Source organism: Hordeum vulgare, chromosome 1H (assembly GCF_904849725.1).
Source record: "Hordeum vulgare subsp. vulgare chromosome 1H, MorexV3_pseudomolecules_assembly, whole genome shotgun sequence".
Taxonomy (NCBI): domain Eukaryota; kingdom Viridiplantae; phylum Streptophyta; class Magnoliopsida; order Poales; family Poaceae; genus Hordeum; species Hordeum vulgare.
This window is the reverse complement of record NC_058518.1, coordinates 229,022,992-229,037,926: the sequence shown is the minus strand read 5'-3', so window position 1 is coordinate 229,037,926 and position 14,935 is coordinate 229,022,992.

Genomic DNA, 14,935 nt, shown 5'->3' with positions numbered 1-14,935 from the left:
CTCATGTGGACGCAACTGTCGAGATGCGTATGCGATCACGTGACGATCTTGCATGAGAATGCAACCTAATCCTTGTCGCGAGGCATCGCAATAGATAACAAAGTCCTTAGAAAAATCTGGTGGTAGCAACACAGGTGCGGAAGTCAGGCGTCTTTTCAGTTCCTGAAAACTATGCTCGCACTGTGGTGTCCACTCGAACTTTTTATCCTTCTTGAGGAGTTCAGTTAGAGGCTTTGCAATCTTGGAGAAATTCTCGACAAAGCGGCGACAATAGCTCGCTAGACCAAGAAAACTCCTAACTTGTTTAACCGATTCAGGTTGAGTCCAATCAAGGACAACTTGAACTCTCTCGGGATTGACAGCAATACCCTTACCAGAGATTACGTGTCCTAGATAGGTCACTTCTGGTAACCAGAATTCGCATTTTGAAAACTTGGCATAAAGGCGATGCTCTCGAAGTTTCATCAATACCAGCCTTAGATGCTCGGCATGTTCTTGTTCGTTCTTCGAGTAGATGAGAATATCATCGAGGTATACCATGACGAATTTATCCAAATACTCCAGGAAGATTGAATTCATCAGTGGAGAGAAGGTGGCTGGGGCATTGGTTATACCGAAGGACATGACGGTGTACTCGTATTGGCCATAACGAGTAACAAAAGCCGTTTTTGGAATGTCCCCGTTCTTGATCTTGATTTGATGGTATCCCAACCTCAAATCCATTTTGGAGAAGACTGAGGATCCAGCGAGCTGATCGTACATATCGTTGATCCTGGGGAGCGGATACTTGTTCTTTATGGTGACCAGATTAACTGGTCGGTAATCTACAACCATCCGATCCGTTCTGTCTTTCTTCTTGACGAAGAGGACGGGGCAAGCCCAAGGAGAAGAGCTAGGACGAATGAAACCTTTGTTCAAGGCCTCATCTAGTTGCTTCTTAAGTTCGGCTAGCTCCAGGGGTGCCATCTTATATGGTCTTCTGGCTATTGGGACAGTTCCCGGAACAAGATCTATCACAAACTCTACATCTCTGTCAGGTGGAATTCCTGGCAGTTCCTCTGGAAAGACATCCGGGAAGTCACGGACTACCGGAATGTCTTCAAGTTCCGAAAGAGGGCTGGCATTTAGGGAATAGAGTTGGCATTTGGCAACTCGAGTAGAGACATTTACTATCTCCCCCGAGGGATGGGTAAGCTGGACATTTCTAGAATGGGTATCAATCTTGGCATAGTGAGCTGACATCCAGTCCATGCCCAAGATGATATTAACATCCGAAGATTTCAATGCTATCAATGAGGCTAGAAAAACTAGCCTATCTACTAGAATTTCATTGTCATAGGTTATCCTAGAGGTTTGCCATTTACTACCAGGAGTTTGGACAACCAATGGAATTGGCATATCACAAAAAGACATGTTATGCAACTGTGCATAACTTTCTGAAATGAAGGAATGAGAAGACCCAGTGTCAAAGAGAACAGATGTTGCGTGATGATTAACAAGAAGCGTACCCAGCATGACGTCGGGATCCTCTGCAGCTTCTTCTGCTGACACATAGTTCACACGGCCACGTGCAGGAGTTGGCTTCACATAGTAAGCTTTGCCCGACTTGGCTTGCCCGACGGACTTTCCGGGTTGCTTGGCACCCACATTCTAAGGACACTCACGGGAATAGTGCCCTGGTTCTCCACACTTGTAGCATATCACTTGATTGGCATGTGGTGCAGCATTGCTAGCTGGACCACCATAAGCTTTTGCTGGAGGGTTGGCCTGATTCGTTTGAGGCGCCACGTAGGATGGCCTCGGAGTATATCTTGGCGGCAGAGAACTGTTCGGAACCCACAGCCTGCGTTTTGGAAACGCGGAACCAGAAGACGAGCCAAAATCATGGGAGTGCTTCCTTGTGGCTTCGAAGTCAGTATGACCAGTCTCGGCACTGATCGCCTTGTTGACTAGGGTTTGAAAGCTTGCACACTCATGGAGGCACAGATCACGACGGAGCTCAGGGCTCAGGCCCTTACGAAATCTTGCTTGCTTCTTGGCGTCAGTAGACACCTCCTCTGTTGCATAGCGGGCGAGGTTACCGAACTCGCGGCTATAGGCATCCATAGACAACTTGCCCTGAGTGAAGGCACAGAACTCTTCTCTCTTTCTGTCCATCAGGGCCTCTGGAATATGGTGCAGACGAAAAGCTACACTGAAGTCTGCCCATGTGGCTACTGGTTCAGCGGGACGCATAGCTTCAAAGTTCTCCCACCACAGATTGGCGGGTCCCTCCAGGAAATATGCCGCAAAGGTCATCTTGTCGGCCTCAGACACATTCGCAGAGCGAATCTTGCGTGAGATGCTGCACAGCCAGTCATCAGCGTCGAGGGGATCGACGGAATGATGAAACTTTGGAGGATTCAACTTCACAAAGTCGTTAAGGGACACTGCAACATTCCTAGGCTGACGAGCCGTATTCTACTCAATACGCTCTAGCAGTCGGTTAGTCTCCCTTTTATTTCTCTCTGCCTCAAGCATCACTTCCACCAGAGAAGGTGGGTGAGGCAGGTCTTCCTGCGATGCTTGACTACCCTCGCCTTGCTCATGAGCAGGGGCACGATTCAACCTCGTGAACACCATCCTGACAAACAAACTCACAGCTTAGACCAATATCACATCAATACTAGCTATGGATTATGAATGTACTGAACACACGGAATGCGGAAATGAATATCCGAACAGAATGGTAACAAGCAACTGCTATATATACACCATGGTTCATACACACCCTTACATAGTTCAGTACAACCTTAACCGAAGAGCAAACTACTGAGATTATGACACTACTCATTAGAGGCTTACAGGCTTCCTATACATTATTTATCTAGGCCTCCGGAATTCATTTCACATCACAGGCATACTTCACCAGTCACGCAGGACTGTGAACGTACGGCTACTACCATACTGTCCTTCCGCTCACAGCTCAGGCATCCGCATAGAACATCTCATAGAGATTACCTCCATGACCTGGAAGCTCAACCTGCGGATCAGGAAACACTCTAGCCTGAGATCCCTGGGATCCATAAGGACACGGATGTGGCCTTGGTCCCCTGACTGGTGGTAAGAGGGGTCCCCGAAGAGGTGTGACTCCTCCTATAGTTGGCCAGTCAACGTGAGCCGGAAGATGGTTCCTAACAGGGTTCAGCATCTCCATCTCTCCATACCCTGTCTGGACTACCGGTGCCAGCTGCGTCAAAGCCGTCCACAGACGGGCACGGGTAGCATAAAGCTCCATGCGGAGAGCACGAGCATCCCTGTCTCTGTTCTCTAGCATCTCAACAGTGGACTGCAGTAGTGGATCCTCCATAGAAGAATCAAAATAGACTCCACTGAGGTATCCCTCTTCACCAGGCTGAGAGGCCGGAACATAGCAGAACTCCGAATTCTGCAGCAGTGCATGTCTCGCTCTCATAATGGTCAGCATTGAATAGGCAGCATCCTGTACTGCCATGTCAACGGTGACCCCCAACCCATAGGACCAATGGATTGGCTTCTCAGCTCCAGGGTAGTCTGGAAATACCCTAATAGTGCAGATGTACTGGCTCTGCTTGAAGTCTCGGTACTGTTCCTCCACTGTGTACTCGGGGTACCAACGGGAACCGCACACCGACATCACCCTGACCAGCATGGCCGTATGACCCGGCACATCAATGCACCTGGTCAGACGTACCACCTGACGAGAAGGACGGCCATGCATCTGTAAATAGAGAGTAATGCAAAAGCATTAGAGCTCCGAATGCAAAATTGGGCAGCATAACGGCTGTAAATGCTCAAAAACAAATTTTGAGACAACCCAAAATGGAATAGCGTAACCACTCAACTATCAAGTTCAACTCTCTGATCATCAAACTTACTTCCTTTTTCCTAGGAATGACAGAAACCCAATATCTCTTGACCCGTAGTCCTATAATCTACCGATCAGAAACACGAGCCTAGAAGAAGATGAGTAACCTAGTCCTTAATTCCCGCAGAAAAGACGAGGATGACCAGAATAGAATAACTTGAGAAGAGAACAAGAGTCTTACGTTCCCTTCCACAAACAATTCCCTTATATATAACTAAAGCAATTCTAGACTCAACTTCGACCAGTTTGGCCTAGTAATCCTACAGTCAGTCAGGCTTTGATACCAACGCTGTCGGGACCCCGATCCTAAGCCATAGGAATCCAGCCCGTAACACATCGCATCCCTTTGCGGTCTCACGCACGGTTAACTCCATGACTGCAGCCTTACCTTAGCCGGGACCGTTTGCGTCTTTTGACTCACGTATGCAATAGTGTCGCTAGCATTCCAATGTCAAAGAACCCGGATCGACATGTCTAGTCATAAACCAAAGTGGCAGTACCGCACAAGGACAGGCATACATGACCCAACAAAGCCGGTGTCGGTCAAGAGCGAATGTAGACGAGTCGTAGCAAGCTACAAGGACTCCATTACATCGCGTGACATTTCCCCAAAGGGGACAGACAGAGCAGCTAAGAAGGACACATGCCGGTCAACCAATGTGTCCGGAACAGTAGTGAACTGCCAAGGTTCGTTGGATCACAAAGGGGCATTTCCTTGTAAGGAGTGCTACTAAAGTTCACGACTAGGTAATCGAACCCCATACATATCAGGTATGACACACGTACGCATGGCATACCGATATGTATAGATACATCGATGGCATCACAACATAACCATAAACATACAAGCTTTATTTAGGAGGCTCAGAAGAGCCACACACATAATATTACACATTAAGGGTCTCACGACCCATAATAGCAGTCGTTCAGTTACAAGCCAGCGGAAGAGTTTAAACTGTCTGAGTACAGACAGGGCAACTAGAAGGCACATGGCCTGACTATACTACAGATCCAACGTAGGGCCAGATCGTAGCTGGGACACGAGCTACTCGTCGTCGTCGATGTCTACGAAGAACCCTCCATTAGGGTCATTAGGAACCTCTGCAACATTTATTAAGCAAACATGAGTACGAAGGTACTCAACAAGACTTTAAGATAACTAACTACACATGCAAGGTATCAAAAGGGTATTGTGGGGTTTCATGCGGAAAGCCAGCATTTGACTCGTGGCTAGACAACTTGCATTTTTAAATAATTTTGACAACTTGATTTCTCGCACACGAGTCCACTAACACCACAACAATACACTATCGTGGAATCATTCCGTCTCCATACGGAAATGCCGTCCACGACACTCACGCTTATCTTGATAATTTTATGAGTAGCCATTGAAGTTATCTATGAACAACATATGTCTCCAAGTAGTCCATATCCGCGGACGCGGCTATTCGAATAGATCATAACCCTGTAGGGGTGTACTTCGTCACACACGCTCTCGCCACTTATCGCCATGTGCACGTCATGCACCTCAGCAACCTTCAAGCGGAAGCCCAGCGGGGGGAGTGGTCCACGACCGTTAACCACACTAGTACCTAGTCCAGGTTTATCGCCTATCTGAGAGTAACCCGTACGGAAGTCCGGCCGAGGTTTCCGCCACGGCCTCAAACGATGTGCGCAGGGTTCCCAAGCCCACCATCCGAGTGCCACTTGGTACACCGTGCCACTGCCTACCGCATCATGGCCCACCTCTCAGGTCAGCACCATGCACGGCCTCCAGCATGACTATAAACACCAGAAACTACTTGCAACTCCTGGACCGAGTACTAAGCGATTAATAGGACGAGCGGGGTCATATTTCAGGGCCCAGCATGTGGTAGTAACTAGTCTTGGATTACATACACGGAACTTAGTTCCTAAGGACGGTTCTAATGACACAACCCGCCATGTACTCCTACACAGCCTTTCACCGGTACCTTTACCAAATCAGATTCAACACACAACCTTTGCTTACCGGACGCATTCTCACAATTCTGTTATCTCCCAGATGACAGACCATACACAACTCTAAGCATAGCATGCATAGCAGGATAAGGCACATCATGGCTCAAGCAACTACCAGGTATGCTAGGTTGCAAGGTTCGGCTATTTACTGTGACAAGGATAGGTCATGCAAAGGAAGTGGGTTCAACTAACGTGGCAAAAGCAGTTGAAGCATTTGATCCTAATGCAATAAATAAGTGCAGGAGCAGGAATATAGGATTTATCGGGATGATCGAGAAGGACGGCGAGGCATGTGTAAATAGAGAGTAACGCAAAAGCATTAGAGCTCCGAATGCAAAATTGGACAGCATAACGGCTGTAAATGCTCAATAACAAATTTTGAGACAACCCAAAATGGAATAGCGTAACCACTCAACTATCAAATTCAACTCTCTGATCATCAAACTTACTTCCTTTTTCCTAGGAATGACAGAAACCCAATATCTCTTGACCCGTAGTCCTATAATCTACTGATCAGAAACACGAGCCTAGAAGAAGATGAGTAACCTAGTCCTTAATTCCCGCAGAAAAGACGAGGATGACCAGAATAGAATAACTTGAGAAGAGAACAAGAGTCTTACGTTCCCTTCCACAAACAATTCCGTTATATATAACTAAAGCAATTCTAGACTCAACTTCAACCAGTTTGGCTTAGTAATCCTAAAGTCAGTCAGGCTCTGATACCAAGGGCGCGGTGGAGGGCTCGCCGGAGAGAGCCAGACAGCGCTACGGCCGCTGGATTTGGGCGCAGAAGAGAGCTACAGGCAGCTGGTGAAACGCCGCATCTATCTGGGGTGGAGCTGGACCCGGTGGTCACCGGAATCCTTGCCGGCCATGAGGCCAGCGGCGGCTGCGGCTCGGGCATCGACGAAAGTGCCGATGCAGGGGCTAGCGAGCTGGGAGAGAGGCCCTACGCCATCTACAGGGCTTGAGGAGCTCATTCCCGAGCTCGGCCTCGCGAGCCGAGTACCACAACAACGACAATGACATGGCCGGTGACGAGGTCCTTCGGGCTCCGGCGGCTAACGTGGTTAAAGGAGGGGGAAGGCCTCGGGAAGAGGGGGAACAGGAAGAGGAGCTCACGGCGGATCTTATGAGGCTGCCGGCAGGGTCGGGGAGGACCGGGAGACGACAGATCAACGGCGACCGGAGCTTCGGGGAGGGAGAGATCTGAGAGGGAAAGGGGATCGAGAGGCCTAGGGAAGAGGATAGAGCCGCGGGGAGGAGGATAAGAAGACGCGGGCGTCGCGCTGGCCCTCCTAGAGGCCTCCAGCAGCAAGCAGGCAGGCAGGAGGTGGCCGGCTCGGCCGCCGTGCTCATCTTCTCCCCTGCCTTCTGGCAGGAGGAAGAAGATAACCGGGGAGCCCCTCGTGGGCTGGGCCGGCGACAAATAGAGGTAAGGCATTTCTTTCTCTTATTTCTTTTCTATTTTGTTTCTGTTTTGCTAACTATTGTTTTGCTATTTATTTCAGCTCCAAAATGGGTTGTAAAAACTATTTTAAACACACCTGAATATTTGTTGGAATATTCCCAACCATTTCCAAAGTTTTCAACATTTTTGAAAATTTGAAGTTTCTGATTTCTAATTTAAAACTTGAAACCAGTAGCTTTTTGCATTAATTTAAAAGCTTGAAGTGTCAAGAAAAATGTTTTCTTCATTGCTCATTTACTTTCATGATTTATCAGAAAGTTTGAACTTTTCTTGAGGCCATTTTGGATTCATTGATTTTAACTAGTTTGAGATTTCCTTTATTTAAAGTAGTGGCTAGGGTTTTGAGTTTGTCCTTTGCCACTTTCTTGTTCTTGTTGGAGAATTTCTTAGAGGCAATGCAAAGAAGACATGAGCACAAGACTAACTTGCTTTAAGGGTTAGGGATGTGACATACGTCCCTGTCGTATCTACTTTTCCAAACTCTTTTGCTTTTGTTTTGGACTCTAATTTGCATGATTTGAGTGGAACTAACCTGGACTAACGTTGTTTTCAGCAGAATTGCCATGGTGTTGTTTTTGCGCAGAAATAAAAGTTCTCGGAATGACCTGGAAATTTATGGGGATTTTTTGTGGAATATATAAAAAATACTGGCGCAAGAATCAACCGGAGGGGTGGAGCGTGGAGCCCACAAGCCCACTAGGCGCGGGCCCCCTGACCGCGCCTGGCAGGCTTGTGGGGCCCACGTTGCTCCGCCACCTCCAACCCCAGCTCTATTTAGTCCCTTTCGTCCGGGAAAAAAATCAAGGAGAAGAGTTCATCGCGTTTTATGATACGGAGGCGCCGCCACCTCCTGTTCTTCCTCTCGAGGGAAGATCTCGAGTCCGTTCTGGGCTCCAGAGAGTGGAGATCGTCACCATCGTCATTACCAACCTTCCTTCATCGCCAATTCCATGATGCTCTTCAGCGTTCGTGAGTAATCTCATCGTAGGCTTGCTGGACGGTGATGGGTTGGATGAGATCTATCATGTAATCAAGTTAGTTTTGACGGGGATTGATCCCTAGTATCCATTATGTTCTGAGATTGATGTTGCTACTACTTTGCCATGCTTAATGCTTGTCACTAGGGCCCGAGTGCCATGATTTCAGATCTGAACCTATTATGTTGTCGCCAATATATGTGTGTTCTTGATCCTATCTTGCAAGTTGTAATCACCTACTATGTGTTATGACCCGAGAACCCCGGAGTGACAATAGCCGGAACCACTCCCGGAGATGACCATAGTATGAGGAGTTCATGTATTCACTCAGTGTTAATGCGTTGGTCCGGTTCTTTACTAAAACAAGAACCTTAATATCCTGTAGTTTCCATTAGGACCCCGCTGCCACGGGAGGGATGGACAATAGATGTCTTGCAAGTTCTTTTCCCTAAGCACGTATGACAACATATGGAATACATGCCTACATTACATTGACGAACTGGAGCTAGTTACATATCTCTCCCTGTTATAGCTGTTTCATGATGAATACCATCCGGCATATTCATCCATCACTGATCCAATGCCGATGAGTTTTTCCTACTAGTACTTGCTATGTTACTTTGTTGCTACTGCTGTTACTGCTGCTACTGTTACTCTGTCGCTACCGTTGTCACTTTGCTGCTACTGGTTACTCCTACTACTGTTGCTATCATACTACCTTGCTACTAATACTTTGCTGCAGATACTAAATCTTTCAGGTGTGGTTGAATTGAAAACTCAACTGCTAATACCTGAGAATATTCTTTGGCTTCCCCTTGTGTCGAATCAATAAATTTGGGTTGAATACTCTACCCTCGAAAACTGTTGCAATCCCCTTTACTTGTGGGTCATCGAGACTATTTTCTGGCGCCGTTGCCGGGAGGCATAGCTCTATTCTCTGAGTCACTTGAGATTTACGTCTGCTGGTCACTATGAGGAATCCAAAAGATCCAAGAACTGAAGAGTTGCCCTCAACTACAAGGACAAGTAAGGAACTACCATCTAGCTCTGCACTTGATTCACCTTCTGTAATGAGTAAGTTTCCGACACTACCTCCTGTTAGAAATCTTGATATGTCGCCTATGCTTGATGATGCTACTTCTGTTGTCCATGATGCTTGTGATGATGTTATGCTTGATACTGCTTTGCCACTATGTGCATTCCTTGATGCACAAATTGCTAGAGTTGCTACTAGATGTGATGATACTTCTGAAACTGCTGATACTATTGAGGTAGAACCTCCTATTTTGCCTGATAGAACTAGCTCTCCTAGATATGAATTGCCTGATCTGCTTGAGGGTTACGTTATGGAGGGAGAGATAGCCGAGGACTTTCCTGCTTGTAAGGATAGCTATGATGTTGAGAGATTACAGCGCAAGTGGAAAGAAAAATCTTTGAACGCTAGGATGAAATACGACCCGAAGTTTGCTACTTCGCCTATCTTTGTGACCGATAAGGATTATGAATTCTCTATTTGAGTTAAACACTCTCGCTGAATCTGATCCTTTTCACGGTTATGAGTCTGAAACGGTTGTAGCCCATCTTGCCAAACTACACGATATAGCCACCCTATTCACGAGTGAGGAAAAGATCCACCACTACTATATCCTTAAGCTGTTTCCTTTCTCGCTAAAGGATGATGCTAAAACTTGGTTCACTTCTCTTGCTCCTGATTGTGTGCGTAGCCCCCAGGATATGATCTACTACTTCTTTGAGAAATATTTCCTTGCCCATAAGAAGCAAGCTGCCTTGTAGGAAATATACATCTTTGCGCAAGTTGAAGAAGAGAGTCTCCCACAAGCTTGGGGGAGGCTTGTCCAGCTACTGAATGCTTTGCCTGATCACCCTCTTGAGAAGAATGAAATACTTGATATCTTCTATAATGGACTAACCGATGCTTCTAAGGAACACCTAGATAGTTGTGCTGGTTGTGTTTTTAGGGAACGAACCATAGAACAAGCTGAGATCCTATTGAATAATTTCTTGTGCAATGAGAATGCTTGGACTATTCCCGAACCACCTTTGAAGCCAACTCCTAAGAAAAGAGGTATTCTATTCCTCAATCCTGAAGATATGCAAGAAGCTAAGAAATCTATGAAAGATAAAGGCATTAATACTGAAGATGTCAAAAATCGACCACCTATCGAAGAGATCCATGGTCTTGGTAACCCTATACATGTAGTAGAGGTAAATTCTCTTCGTAGATTCGATGAGAGTGATATTCCTTTTGATAAACCTGCTAGCTTATGCCTAGATGAATTTGATAAATTTGTTGCCAAACAAAAAAGTTTCAATGATTATGTTAGCAGACAATTGGAACAGAATGCTCGTATGCTGAGTCATTTAAGTGCTTGTGTGGACAAAAATGTCAATGATCTTAGGCTCTTGAGTAAACATGCCTCTATGGTTACTACTCAAGTAGAACAAGTACTTAAATCTCAGAATGACTTGTTCAATGAGGTGAATGACAATTCTGTCAGAGTCGTCACTAGAGGCGGTAGAATGACCCAGGAACCTTTGTATCCTGAGGGTCATCCTAAGAGAATTGAACAAGATTCTCAAGGAGTTAGCACTGATGCACCTAGTCATCCTAGGAAGAAGAAGAGAGATGATAGGAACCTGCACGCTAGCAACCCAAAAGTTGTTACACCTGAGAATCCAAACGATGACTCGGCCTCTGATGCCGAAACACAATCTGGTGATGAACATAAGCCTAATGATAATATCAATAGTGATGTTCATGAAGATGCTCAACCTAGCAATGATAAGGATGTGGAGATCGAACCTCTTGATCTTGATAACCCACAACCTAAGAACAAGAGATACGATAAGAATGACTTCGCTGCTAGGAAGCATGGTAAAGAAAGGGAACCATGGGTTCAGAAACCCATGCCCTTTCCTCCCAAACCATCCAAGAAAAAGGATGATGAGGATTTTGAGCGATTTGTTGAAATACTTAGACCTGTCTTTCTACAAATGCGTTTGATAGATATGCTCAAAATGTCTCCCTATGCCAAGTACATGAAATATATTGTGACTAATAAGAGGAGGATACCTGAGGTTGAGATTTCCAACATGCTCGCTAATTATACCTTCAAGGGTGGAACTCCTAAGAAACTAGGTGATCCCGGAGTGCCCACTATACCTTGCTCCATTAAAGGCAACTACGTTAGAACTGCTTTATGTGACCTTGGAGCCGGTGTTAGATTTATGCCTCTTTCTCTTTATCGTAGACTTGAACTAGATAAGTTGACACCCACCGAAATCTCTCTGCAAATGGCTGACAAATCAACTGCTTTCCCTATAGGCATTTGCGAGGATGTGCCTGTTGTGGTTTCTAACGTTACTATCTTGATGGACTTTGTTATCCTGGATATTCCCGAGGATGATGCCACGGCGGTCATCCTTGGAAGACCCTTTCTAAACACTACAGGGGCTGTTATTGATTGCAACAAAGGCAATTTCACTTCCCATGTCAATGGTAATGAGCATACGGTGCACTTTCCGAAGAAACAATATCGAGTACATTGCATCAATGCTATCAAAAAAACTTCATCAATTCTTATTGGGAGCTTTGAATGCCCTATACCTACTGTTAAGGTGAAGTATGATTTGCTTGTTGGGGATATCCACATCCCCATTGAGGTAACCTAGTGACTATTCGAAAATTCTTCGTTTCCTTTTGCTATTCGAAAAAGTTTGTCAAGCAGACTTGATCAACCTCATTGACGGATTTCTTTCGATGACCATGAGATGGATGAATCGAGGAGTCACAAACCTCTGTTCCAAGCTTTCACCTTCGGTTACTTAGAAGAAAAATGATAGATTTAGCTTTAGTTTCCCCTGTTTTCTCCTTTTAGCGTCCCGTAGAAAAGTACCCCGAAAATAAATATTCTCCGAATGCCGTGAAAATCAAGTATGATTTTTTCCGGAATTTTTGTAAAATACTGAGACGGAGAGCTAGTGAGGGGGCTGCACCAGTGGTCCACAAGCCCTGGAGGCGCGGGCACCCCCTGGCCGCGCCTACCAGGCTTGTGGGGCCCACATGTACCCCCTCCACTCATTATAGCTCCCATCTGCTTCTCCTACCTCCACGAAAAATCGTTTTGCAGCTCAAACCCGTGTTCTTGCTCTTCTTGCTGCGATTTTCGATCTCCTTGTGCAAAGCACCATTCACCAAGCTGTTTTGGGGAAATTGCTCCTTGGTATGTGACTCCTCCATTGTTCCAATTAGTTTTTGCTCTAGTGCCTTATACGTCGCGTATTTTTGCTGCCTTGGTGACCCTGTTCTTGAGCTTTGCATGCTAATTTTAGCTGGTGCCAAGTAGTTTTGATGCGTGATATGGCTTCTAGGCACTTGTGGGAGTAGTTGCTATGAGACAAATCGTATACCATGGATTTAGAGGATTTCAATAGAATTTGCAAGATACCTGTTTGGGGTAATCTCAATGATCCTCCTAAATCTTCGGTTAGAGATTTTTTCTCTGGTATAACTGTCTGAGAAACTAGAGACATTACGCAGGCTACCATGGGGAGCATTCATTTTCCTGCCTTGCATTACTTTGCCCTCTTCATAGGTAGATTCATTAATGGCAAGATTGAGCATTGTCACCTCTGCGCACCCGACCTTAGTATTCTTAAGAGCGCAGTAACGTGTCATAGAAGTTTCAACATGGGAGCTATAATAGGAAGGAGGCTGAATAATAATGCTAATGAAGGGGATTTCTTTGGTGGGATCTATGCCACTCGCATAGCAAATTTTCTTGGAGTACCCATCCGCGAAGGACATCCCCGCTCCATACGGCTTTCCTTGATCGCGCCGCTATGACACGCTATCAGTTCCTTGAGAGGGATAATAAATCCCTCCTATACCGGTTAATATTAAACCCACCTCGTGTTTTCCATATTACCTATCCTGCTCCTGCCTTCTTTGACTTTTAGGTAAGACGGAGATATTACATAACCAGAGGAGAGGCAGAGGAGTATGAGAGGGAGGCAAAGGCTGCTCGCCTCCGTGAGGCAGCTATTCAGGCAGTGGCTGCCGCATTCCCGTACAACCCCCATTAAGATTTTGGGTATCGCCCGGACGATCCTTGGGAGTAGACCAACTTAAGCCAAAAGCCTAATCTTGGGGGAATTCCAGCTTAGTCCAAAGCACGAGCACTCATATTATTGTTCACATCATTCGGTCGTGCAAGTGAAAGGCAATAATGACGATATATGATGAAGTGACTGAGCCTGGAAAAGCTGGTATGAATTTGATCTATTTTGTTTTTGTAAATATGACTAGCTCATCATTCCTGATTCAGCTTTGTTGTGAGAGAAACATGTTTGCAATGACAACTTAGAGATCATAGTTTCTGATGCCATGCTTAATTAGCTAGGAGCTTATAATGGTTTGTCTTGGATGCCAACATGAATTTTGAGATGACTAGATGTAGTATGATAGGATGGTATCCTCCTTTGAATGATTCAAGTGGCTTGACTTGGCGCATGTTTACGCATGTAGTTGAAACAAAATCAACATAGCCTCTATGATATTCATGTTCATGGTGATTTATGTCCTACTCATGCTTGCACTCAATGTTGGTTAATCTCAATGCATTTTGATGACTGTTGTCGCTCTCTAGCTGGTTGCTTCCCAATCTTTTGCTAGCCTTCACTTGTACTAAGCGGGATTACTGCTTGTGCATCCACTTCCGTAAACCCAAAGTTGTTCCATATGATTCCACCATACCTACCTATATGCGGTATCTACCTGTCGTTCCAAGTAAATTTGCATGTGCCACTTTCTAAATCTTTAAGAAATAATCTGTTTTACATGCCCGAACCGCTCATGTGGTGACAACGAGCGATCAGTATCTTCCATGCTAGGCGTGTTATCCTCGATATGTGTTTATTCACTATCATTCACGAGAAAGTGGCCGGTAAGTGGAATGCCCAGTTCCATGCTCAAATCGAAAAGATAATTGCAAACAAAACTCCCCCTGGATTGTTGTTGGTATGGACGGCACCCGAGTATTCAGCTAGTTGTGGAGTGTGATTGATTGGTGGTGGGGGAGACAAAACTTTACTCTTCTGTTTGGGAACCGCCTATATCATGTGTAGCGTGGAAGATGGTGAAAACTCTTAGTCATTGCGTTGACAATGAAAGCATGCCATCCAAAATTATTATCTCTGTTTACAAAGCTTGAGCTGTGGGACCTCTGCAAATCAATGCTTCCCTCTGCGAAGGGCCTATCTATTTACGTTCCTGTTGAGTCATGCTCTTCTTATAAAAGCACCAATTGGAGAGCACCTCTGTCATTTTTATGCTTTGCTTTTGACTGATGTTTAGTATGACTGTGACTGGATCTTCTTTGCCATGAATTACAATGTTTAGTCAGCCCTTGGTCTTTGAAGGTGATCTGCATTTATGTTTTGCGGTCTCAGAAAGAGCTAGCGAGATACCACCTGTTCGTACTGCTTCATGATTGTTTTGATTGAAGTGTTGACGTTTGAAACTTATTATTATTGCTCGATGATTGATTATGCCATTGATATGAGTTTACCGTGAGACCT